The sequence below is a fragment of the Papio anubis genome, chromosome 11, assembly GCF_008728515.1.
Source record: "Papio anubis isolate 15944 chromosome 11, Panubis1.0, whole genome shotgun sequence".
NCBI lineage: Eukaryota > Metazoa > Chordata > Mammalia > Primates > Cercopithecidae > Papio > Papio anubis.
In genome coordinates this window covers 64,048,405-64,059,690 of record NC_044986.1, presented here as the reverse complement: position 1 = coordinate 64,059,690, position 11,286 = coordinate 64,048,405, and the positions used below count along the sequence as shown (strand labels likewise).

Below are 11,286 nucleotides of genomic sequence, written 5' to 3'. Positions count from 1 at the left end.
GCGGGTTGATTGCTTGAGCTCAGGAGTTCAAGACTGGTCTGGGCAACATGGTGAAACCCTATCTCTACAAAAAATACAAAATTAGCTGGGCGTGGTGACATGCGCCTATAGTCCCAGATACCAGGGAGGCTGAGGTGGGAGGATCCCTTAAGCTCAGGAGGCGGAGGTTGCAGTGAGTGCAGCAGGGCCACAGTACAGTGAGACCAGACCCTGTCTCAAAAATAAAAAAAAGGAAAAAGAAAAAGAAAGACAAGAAAGTGTTCAGGAAGATAATGTAGTGAGGGCAAGGGTCCTGAGGCTGGAACAAGTTTTTTGTTTTGTTTTGTTTTTGTTTTGAGACTGAATCTCACTCTGCTGCCCAGGCTGGAGTGCAGTGGCTCGATCTTGGCTCACTGCAAGCTCCGCCTCCCAGGTTCACTCCATTCTCCTGCCTCAGCCTCCCCAGTAGCTGGGACTACAAGCACCCGCCACCGCCCCGGCTAATTTTTTTAGTTTTTAGTAGAGACGGGGTTTCACTGTGTTAGCCAGGATGGTCTCGATCGCCTGACCTCGTGATCCGCCCGCCTCGGCCTCCCAAAGTGTTGGGATTACAGGCGTGAGCCACCGCGCCCGGCTGGCTGGAACAAGTTTGACAAGTTTAAGATGTGAGTGGTAGGCCGGGCGCGGTGGCTCAAGCCTGTAATCCCAGCACTTTGGGAGGCCGAGACGGGCGGATCACGAGGTCAGGAGATCGAGACCATCCTGGCTAACGCGGTGAAACCCCGTCTCTACTAAAAAAAATACAAAAAACTAGCCGGGCGCGGTGGCCGGCGCCTGTAGTCCCAGCTACTCGGGAGGCTGAGGCAGGAGAATGGCGTAAACCCGGGAGGCGGAGCTTGCAGTGAGCTGAGATCCGGCCACTGCACTCCAGCCTGGGCGACAGAGCGAGACTCCGTCTCAAAAAAAAAACAAAAAAAAAAAAGATGTGAGTGGTAGAAGATGAAGTTAGAGTGGTAGTCAGGGGACACATCATGGGTTTAAAGATTAAACATGAAAATATCTGGAAAGATACACAAAAATCTTATTAACAGTGACTATTTTGTGCGTGCGAATTGGAAATGAGAATCAGTCTTTAATTTCCTATATTCTACTAGAGTTTGAATTTTTAAAGCATTTTAATATGCATAAAATAGAAATATGCTTCAAAGAAAAAACGTTAATAGAATATTGAGCAGCAATCAGTGAAGGTAAACACTGTATCTAGCAGCTTGATAATTCCTTTGGTTCTAGTCCCCCTAGTGGTGATGGTGAGGTAGTGCTGCTGATTATGTCCGAGCACAAACATCCTAGAGTGAGAGCTAAAATATCTTTAATACAACTCTGAAACACTCGGCTGGGCACTGTGGCTCACGCCTGTAATCCCAGCACTCTGGGAGGCCGAGGCGGATGGATCACCTGAGGTTCGGAGTTCGAGACCAGCCTGACCCAGTGACCAACATGAAGAAACCCCGTCTCTACTAAACACACAAAATTAGCTGGGCATGGTGGCACATGCCTGTAGTCCCAACTACTTGGGAGCCTGAGGCAGGAGAATCGCTTGAAATCGGGAGGCGTGGCTTGCAGTGTCACCCAGGCTGGAGTGCAGTGGTGCAATCACAGCTCACTGCAGCCTCAACCTCCTGGGCTCAAGCAATCCTCCTACCTCAGCCTCCTGAGTAGCCGGGCCTACAGACGCATGCCACCAGGCTAATTTATTTATTTATTTTTTTAAAAAAATTTTTTGTAGAGACAGGGTCTCATTAGGTTGCCAGGCTGGTCTCGAACTCCTGGGCTCAAGCGATCTTCCTACCTCTGCCTCTCAAAATGCTGGGATTACAGACATGGGCCACTGTACCCAGTCAGCATGTTTTTGTTGTTGTTGTTGTTGTTATTTTTGCTCCCCTCAATGATTCTAATGTGCAGCAAGGTGTCACGTAGACCAAGGATGTTAATCTATAGGAAATATTAATGGAATAAAAACAAGAACTTGTAATACATACTTTTTATGCCCTAGGCCTTGTCCTCTTTGGTAAATTCAGAGAATCTATTTGATTCAGTGATAGTTTCACAAATGCCATATGATTCTGTGATAGCCTAAGCTTGCCAAATGAATGTCTGCTAAAAGGAAGTGAAATAAATAAATATAGAATAATATTCATGAGCAGATTGATGGCTCAGCAAAAGTTCCTTGAGAACATGGTATATGCCTAGTGCTGCCGGAGGCGTAAAAGGAATCTACCTGAGTGGTTCTTCCCATAAGGAACTTGGATTGTAATTAAATAGATGAGATGGACGCCAGGCTTGGTGGCTCATGCCTGTACTAGGGCCATCTAGTCCCTCCCCCGAAGGCAACTACTCTCACGGGTTGCTTGTGAATCCTTCCAGAGACATTATTATCATAAGTTAAATAGTTCCTTTTTATTTTTTGGCGTCAGATAGGAATTTTCTTGAATCACTCTCTTTTTTGACAGTTCCCTTAATATTTCCTTGATAGTAACAAAGCTAAGTTTAGAAGGAAAGACTGATTCATTATGTTAGAGTGTAAAAGGATCTGGAGGCCATCCTGTCCTTTGCTATTCCAAGTGTGGTCCTTGAATCAACATGAAGCTCACCTGGGTGCTTGCTAGAAAAGTAGAATCTCAGACCTCACCCAGACATCCTGAAGCAGAAGTTGCATCTTAACCAGACCTCCAGGTGATTTGTGTGGACCTTTAAGTTTCAGAATCATTGTTTTTGTCCAATCTTAACAAATCAAGGAAGCATGGTTCTGCAAGGAGCCAGTGCAGAACTGATACTCTAAATCAGGTCTTCTGACACCTCATCTAGTGCATTTCTTTCCTTTCTTCCTCCCTCCCTCCCTCCCTCTCTCCCTTCCTTCCTTTCCTTTCTTCCCCACCCTCTTCTTCCTTTTTTTGAGACAGGGTCTTGCTCTGTCCCCCAGGCTCGTGTGCATTGATAGTGCAATCATAGCTCACTGCAGCCTCGAACTCTTGGGTCCACGAGACCATCTTGCCTCAGCCTCTCGAGTAGTTAGGAATACAGGCGGCCGGGCGCGGTGGCTCAAGCCTGTAATCCCAGCACTTTGGGAGGCCGAGGCGGGCGGATCACGAGGTCAGGAGATAGAGACCATCCTGGCTAACACGGTGAAACCCCGTCTCTACTAAAAAAAATACAAAAAACTAGCCGGGCGAGGTGGCGGGTGCCTGTAGTCCCAGCAACTCGGGAGGCTGAGGCAGGAGAATGGCGTGAACTCGGGAGGCAGAGCTTGCAGTGAGCCGAGATCCGGCCACTGCACTCCAGCCTGGGCGGCAGAGCAAGACTCCGTCTCAAAAAAAAAAAAAAGGAATACAGGCACACGCCATCACGTCTGGCTAATTTATTGTATTTTATTTTTAGTAGAGATAAGATCTCACTTTGTTGCCCAGTTTGGTCTTGAACTCCTGGCTTCAAGCAATCCTCCTGCCTCCCAAAGTGTTGGGATTACAAGCATTTTCTTTTTTCTTTTTTTTTTTTTTTTTTTTTGAGACAGAGTCTCTGTCAGGCTGGAGTGCAGTGGCGCGATCTTGGCTCACTGCAAGCTCTGCCTCCCGGGTTCACACCATTCTCCTGCCTCAGCCTCCTGAGTAGCTGGGACTACAGGCGCCCGCCACCGCGCCCGGCTAATTTTTTTTTTTTGTATTTTTAGTAGAGACAGGGTTTCACCGTGGTCTCGATCTCCTGACCTTGTGAGCCGCCCGCCTCGGCCTCCCAAAGTGCTGGGATTACAGGCGTGAGCCACTGCGCCCGGCCACAAGCATTTTCTAATATGCCACAATTCTGGTCAGATAATTTGACATAGCATTTTAAACATTTTCTTCACCAGGGACTTTGGAGTCAGACAGCAGAGCTCAAGTCGCAGCTTTATCACTGGCACATAATAAGAGCTCAATTACGGTGTTAAATAAAATTTATAGGCCATTGGTTTGAACTGAGCTCCTGCACTAGGCCCAATAGACAAAACCAAAATGAAGTTACTCATGCTGATCTACCATGTCACCAAACCGAAACTAAGTTGCTTATTCCACCTTCCAAGAAATCAGGAGAGAGAGAGACAATAGCCACATCCCCACACAGGCCAGTTTCAAACAGCTGGCATGATAAGCAAGTCGGCTGTGCTTTAACTTTACAAGGAAAGTAACTTTGAAACGACCAATCTGCTTTTTGTTATCTCTTTCTGCTTTCTGCAGCCACTTTTTGGCTTATAAAGCCAGTCTCCTACCCAAATCACCAGAACACTCAATTTATTTTACAGAATGAGGTGTTATCTGATTTTTTTATTGCAAATGAAAGCCAATTAAAGTCTTTAAATTTCTTGTAATTTTATCTGATGAGTGGTTATTATACTTCTATTTTTTTTTTTCTTTGAGACAGAGTTTCGCTCTTGTTGCCCAGGTTGGAGTGCAGTAGCATGATCTTGGCTCACTGCAACCTCCGCCTCCCGGCTTAAAGTGATTCTCCTGCCTCAGTCTCCGGAGTAGCTGGAATTACAGGCGCCCACCATCACGCCCGGCTAATTTTTGTATTTGTAGTGAAGACGGGGTTTCACTATGTTGGTCAGGATGGTCTTGAAACTCCTGACCTCAAATGATCCACACGCTTTGGCCTCCCAAAGTGCTGGGATTACAGGCGTGAGCCATCGTGCCCGGCCTATTATATTTCTTATTGTTACTTAAAAAAAAAAAAAAAAAAAACAACTTTTAGAGCAGTTTAGTTTCACAGCAAAATTGAGGGGGAAAGTACAGACTTCACATACCCCATCTCCCTTCCCCCAAGAATAACCTATCAACATCCTGCACTTACTATTCTTAATAACGGCATTCATAGCATTCATCGTCACACCTGATTATAACTTGAAAACGCTATTTCAACAGCCTTTTAAGAATCATTTACGAACTTCTAGGTATTCATATATTCTACGTCTGACTCAACAGTAATGCCTTTTGACTCATCCGGTTCTTGGACCAGGACGCTGTCTTGCTCTGTAAGCCAGGATGAGATTTTATTAGGCTATTTTACAAATGGAGGGTCTGAAACATAGAAAGTTTACGGTCCGGGCAGGCTATGTTTTCTTTCTACTGGATCTTAAGCTGGACCGGATCAGTAGATTGAGGAGCAGGCTTTGAGAGCCCAGTGTCAATCTGGAATCTAAGCCCTTCTATCAGAGCGCAAAACTGATAAGAGTTAAGGTTGGTGTCCAGGACCCCAACCTTAGCGGGGAGCAGGGGCCCGTGTGTCAGGAAAAAAGGACGAATGGTTGCAAACACAGTTTCTGGAACGTGCGTTTTGAGAGTCCTTTGCTCGTATTTGGAAGAACCGGTGGGGAAAGGCGCCGATTTCATTTCTGCAATACAGAACTTTGAAGTGAGACTGGAAGGAAAAACGAGAGGCATAAAGGGTCACGTCAGAGTGCGACTTTCGGGGCCGCGCAGAGCCCACCTGTGGGCTGGCTAATTTTCATCCTGGCTCGGAGCTTCTAGAGCTTGTAGCCTCTCGTCTTCCAGCCTTTCTCCTTTTGATATGAGCTTAGTTTCAGTTTACCTACTCGCAGACGAAAGCATTCGATGTAAAAATAGCACTTAAGGAGGGCGAGGGGCGGGCGGTGTCCCTAGAGTGTGAAAGCAACTGGCTGTTTTCCGGTTCCCCGTAGCGCCGTTCTCGCTATGCCTTATGGGAGTTGTAGTCTCGGGTGAGAGACGCTTCCCGGGAGGGAGGAACAGGCCCCCAAGGGCTGGGATTGAGCATCGAACTCTCCGCGTCTTGTGTGTGTGGTTCTTTTTTCTTTTCTTTTCTTTTCTTTTTTTTCTTTTCTTTTCTTTTCTTTTTTTCTTTTCTTTTCTTTCTTTTTCTTTCTTCTCTCTCTCTCTCTCTCTTTCTTTGTTTTTTCTTTTTCTTTTTTTGATACGGAGTGTCGCTCTCTTGCCCACGCTGGAGTGCAGAGCCTCCGCCTGCCGGGTCAAGCAATTCTCCTGCCTCAGGCACCCGAGTAGCCGGGACTACAGGCGCCCGCCACCACGCCCGGCTTAATTTCTGTATTCTTAGTAGACATGGGGTTTCACCATGCTGACCAGGCTGGTCTGGAACTCCTGACCTCAAGTGATCCACCCGCCTCGGCCTCCCAAAGTGCTGGGATTACAGGCGTGAACCACCGCGCCCGGCCTCCGCAGAGCTTTAACTCTGTTAAAAAGGTCTACATGATTTCTACTATACGCTATATTCTTCCATACAGAATAAAAATTATGGGATGACTACACTGACTTCACACAGTTTAAAAAAGTATAAAAGGAAATGAAAATGTTCTTTTGAGTACCTGCTGAGTTCCTCCCCTAAAAGAATACTGTTGCTTGCTGTTTTTTTATTTTTGTTTTTGAGACATGCTTTGGCGCTTTTTGCCCAGGCTGGAATGCTATGGCGGGATCTCGGCTCACTGCGACCTCCCGAGTTCAAGGGTGGCCACTCCGCCTCCCGAGTTCAAGCGATTCTCCTGCCTCAGCCTCCTTAGAAGCTGCGATTACAGGTGTGCTCCACCACTCCCAGCTAATTTTTTTTTTTTTTTTTTTTTTACTGTTATTAGTAGAGAAGGAGTTTCACCATGTTGGCCAGGCTAGTATCGAACTCTTGACCTCAATCAGGTGATCCACCCGACTCGGCCTCCCAAAGTGCTGGGATAATAGGCGTGAGCCACCTCGCCCGGCCTACTTTTATTTATTTATTTATTTATTTGTTTATTTATTTATTTATTTGAGACAGAGTCTTGCTCTCTAGCCCGGGCTGGATTTCAGTGGCACGATTTTGGCTCACTGCACCTCTGCCTCCCGGGTCCCCGTTCAAAAAATTTACCTGCCTCAGCCTCTTGAGTAGTTGGGATTACAGGAATGCACCACCATGCCCAGCAATTTTGTTTTGTTTTGTTTTGAGACAGAGTCTTGCTCTGTCGCCCAGGCTGGAGTGTGGTGGCGCAATCTTGGCTCACTGCAATCTCCGCCTCCCGGGTTCACGCCATTCTCTTGCCTCAGCCTCCTGAGTAGCTGGGACTATAGGCACCCGCCACCACGCCCGGCTAATTTTTTGTATTTTCAGTAGAGACAGGGTTTCACTGTGTTAGCCAGGATGGTCTCAATCTCCTGACGTCGTGATCCTTTTTTTTTTTTTTTTTAAGTAGAGACGGGGATTTCACTATGTTGGCCAGGCTGGTCTTGACCTCCTGACCTCATGATCTGCCCGCCTGGGACTTCCAAAGTGCTGGGATTACAGGCGTGAGCCACAGCACCCAGCCTGTTGCTTGCTTTTTAAAGGCAGTTATCTTCAGAAAAAATTACAAGTGCAAATGTACATACTATTAAAAAGTACACAATAGAGATAATACTGTAATACTCTTCTCAAACCTGTTTTTTCATTTGATAGCACTCCTTAGACATCTTTCCATATTTGCACATAAAAAGCTATCTTTATTCTCTTTTCACTGGCTATACAGTAGTTCATCCTATGAATAGCATAATTTATTCATCCCCTGCCCTCCTCCACTCCACCGATGAACATTTTGTTGTATATATATTTTTTCCTGTTGCAAACAATGCTGCAGTGGTCCTCTTGAACATATTTTGGTGTATATCCACGAGCTGAATTTGTAGAGACAAAATTGCCCTGTCAAGGATATATATGCTTTATAAAAGGTGATAAATACCACCAAATTGCCAAATTGTACCAATTTACACTCTCATCCAACAATGTATGGAAATGCTTTCTTCCTCATTTCTGTTTTCTAGCATGGGTATTATCAAACCTTTGCTAATCTGACAGGTGAACAACTTTATCCTCTTTAGATTGATTTGCAGTTTCATAATTATTAGTGAGGTTGCACTACTATTTGTATATTTATTGGCCGTTTGTATTTCTGAAAGTAGTTGTATTTTTGGCTTAATTTTCTATTGTGTTGTCATCTTTTTAAAATTGATTTGTCTGCACTTGTATATGAAGAAAGTTAGTCTCTTGTCTGTTATGAGAATTATGAAATTTTTAAAATTGTATATTATCTGCTTTCTGATTTTGCTTTTGTATTTTTTTTTGGTCACATAAATGTGCTTACTTTTTTTTTTTTTTTTTGAGACAGGATCTTGCTCTGTTGCCCAGGCTGGAATGCAGTGGCATGATCTCAGCTCCCTGCAGCTTGGACTTCCTCAGACTCAAGTGCTCCTCCTGCCTCAGCCTTCTGGGTAGCTTACTTTTTTTCTTTTTTTTTTTCGTAGAGACTGAGTCTTGCCATGTTGCCTAGGCTGGTCTCAAACTCTGGGGCTCAAGCAATCCACCTGCCTTGACCTCCCAAAGTGCTGGGATTACAGGCATGGGCCACCGTGCCAGTCCACTTATTTTTTTAAAAATTATTTATTTATTTATTTATTTATTTATTTATTTTTTGAGACAGAGTCTCGCTCTGTCACCCAGGCTGGAGTGTGGTGGCACAATATCTGCTCATTGCAAGCTCTGCCTCCTGGGTTCACACCATTCTCCTGCCTCAGCCTCCCAAGTAGCTGGTACTACAGGCGCCCACCACCATGCCCAGCTAATTTTTTGTATTTTTTTAGTAGAGACGGGGCTTCACTGTGTTTGCCAGGTTGGTCTCGATCTCCTGACCTCGTGATCCGCCCGCCTTGGCCTCCCAAAGTGCTGGGATTACAGGTGTGAGCCACTGCGCCTGGCTTAATTTTTATATAGTCATGCTCATGAGATTTTTTTCCATGGCTTCTGAGGTATTTGATTTTTCTGTAATTTATTTTGGTATAAGGAGGAGTGGCTCTAGCTTTATTATTTATCACTTCTCCAAAAGATTAGCTAGTGGTCTTATCATGATTTTTGTTACCTCTATAGATGGGGAGAAAACCCCAAAGAACATTAAAATTATACCCTACCATGAGATGCTGCAACAGGTTTGAAGGTTAGTTTTGGGGAAAAGAGCAGCAATAACAAAGTGGCACTCCAACTTTCCTCAAAACATCTGCTCATCTTGTATGATTGCTTTTTCTGAACAATATCCAATGCTAATATTTATTTATTTTTATTTTTATTGTTGGCTTTTTTTCTTTTTTTTTTTGAGATGGAGTCTCACTCTGTTGAGACGGGGTTTTGCTCTTGTTGCCCAGGCTGGAGTGCAGTGGCTCGATCTCGGCTCATGGCAACCTCTGCTTCCTGGGTTCAAGTGATTCTCCTGCCTCAGCCTCCCAAGTAGCTGGGATGACAGGCATGTGCCACCACGCCTGGCTAATTTTGTATTTTTGGTAGAGACGTGGTTTCTCCATGTTGGTCAGGCTGATCTTGAACTCCTGACCTCAGGTGATCCACCCATCTCAGCCTCCCAAAGTGCTGGATTACAGGCGTGAGCCACCACGCCTGGCAAGCTAATATTTATTAAAATAAGTAATGAAAATTTTCTAATCAATACGCAACTTAAAAAAGACACTGGTTAGTCCGGGCACGGTGGCTCACACCTGCAATCCCAGCACTTCGGGAGGCTGAGGTGGGTGGATCACGAGGTCAGGAGATCAAGACCATACTGGCTAACATGGTGAAACCCCTCTACTAAAAATACAAAAAATTAGCTGGGTGTGGTAGCACGTGCCTGTAGTCCCAGCTACACGGGAGGCTGAGGGGGGAGAATCACTTGAACCCAGTAGGCGGAGGTTGCAGTGAGCTGAGATGGCACCACTGCACTCCAGCCTGGGCGACAGAGCAAGACTCCGTATCAAAAAAAAAAAGAAAAAGGGACACTTAAATAAAGTATTGTATTCAGGGTGGAATGCTTTGCAGATGTTGAAAAGAATGAGACAATCAAGTGAAAAGGAAAAAAGAGCACTAAGATTCAGAAGTGTATCGCTATGGTTTGAGTGTGTCCCTCCAAAATGTATGTTGGAATTGAATCCACACTGTGATGGAATTAAGAAGTTGGGTCTTTTGGGAAGTGATTAAGTCACGAGGGCTCTGTGTTCATGATGGAATTAGTGCCCTTATAAAAGGTTGAAGAGAGCTGCCTTGCCTTTTTCGTCATGTCAGGACACAGCAACTAGGTGTCATTTATGAAGCAGCGTAAGCCTTACCAGACACTGAATCTGCTGGCAGCTTTATCTTGAACTTCCAAGCCTCCATAATGTATGAAATAAATTTATATTATTATTATTTGCTTTTTTCAGATGGAGCCTCACTCTGTTGCCCAGGCTGGAGTGCAGTGGTGCTATCTTGGCTCACTGCAACCTCCGCCTCCCGGGTTCAAGTGATTCCCCGAGTAGCTGTGATGACAGGTGTGAGCCACCATGCCTGGCTAATTTTTGTATTTTTAGCGGAGAAGGTTTCACCATGTTGGTCAGGTTGGTCTTAAACACCGACCTCATGATCCACCCGCCTCGGCTTCCCGAAGTGCTGGGATTACAGGCGTAAGCCACCGTGCCTGGCTGACCAGACTAATCTTAAAAGTTCTGCGTTTAACATGTTATTCCCGTGCTCAAGAACCTACAACAGGCCAGGCGCGGTGGCTCACGCCTGTAATCCCAGCACTTTGGGAGGCCGAGGTGGGTGGATCACGAGGTCAGGAGATCGAGACCATCCTGGCTAACACGGTGAAACCCCGTCTCTACTAAAAATACAAAAAATTAGCCGGGCGTGGTGGCGGGCACCTGTAGTCCCAGCTGCTCAGAGGTTGAGGCAGGAGAATGGTGTGAACCCAGGAGGCGGAGCTTGCGGTGAGCCGAGATGGTGCCACTGCACTCCAGCCTGGGCGACAAAGCGAGACTTTGTCTCAAAAAAAAAAAAAAAAAAAAAAAAAAGAACCTACAACAATTCTTGTTGCATCCATACTCACTCAGTGTCTTCCACCTGATCATCAAGGCTTTCTACATTCTGGCCCAGGTCTTTTGTTCAATCCTACTATTAAAGGCGTTCTCTCCAACATACCTTGCCATAAGGTCACTTTCCTTACCTTTAACTGAACACACGCAATGGACATTTCCATCTCTGTATGATAGCTTATGTGTTTTGCTCCTTCCTCCTTTCATTTATTTTGTGGGTGCTTCTATGAATTCCTGGGTTAAAATGTTCCTAAAAATCACATTGTCTTAGGCCATACTTGCAGTGCTATAAGGGAATACCTGAACCTGGATAATTTATAAAGAAAATATATATTTTTTTACTTTTAATTGAGACAGGGTCTCACTCTGTCACCCAGGCTGGTGTGCAGTGGCATGATTG

The 11,286-nt window shown here is 45.3% G+C and overlaps 1 long non-coding RNA gene across 1 annotated transcript; it reads right to left on the bottom strand.

Moving 5' to 3' along the window:
• Positions 1-4,750: 4,750 nt before the first annotated feature.
• LOC116269540 lies at positions 4,751-5,839 on the bottom strand. Its single transcript, XR_004177170.1, has 2 exons — positions 5,494-5,839; positions 4,751-5,398 (listed from the first exon to the last, which is right to left on the bottom strand). It is a non-coding gene; the product is annotated as an uncharacterized LOC116269540 (long non-coding RNA).
• Between the last annotated feature and the right edge of the window lie 5,447 nt (positions 5,840-11,286).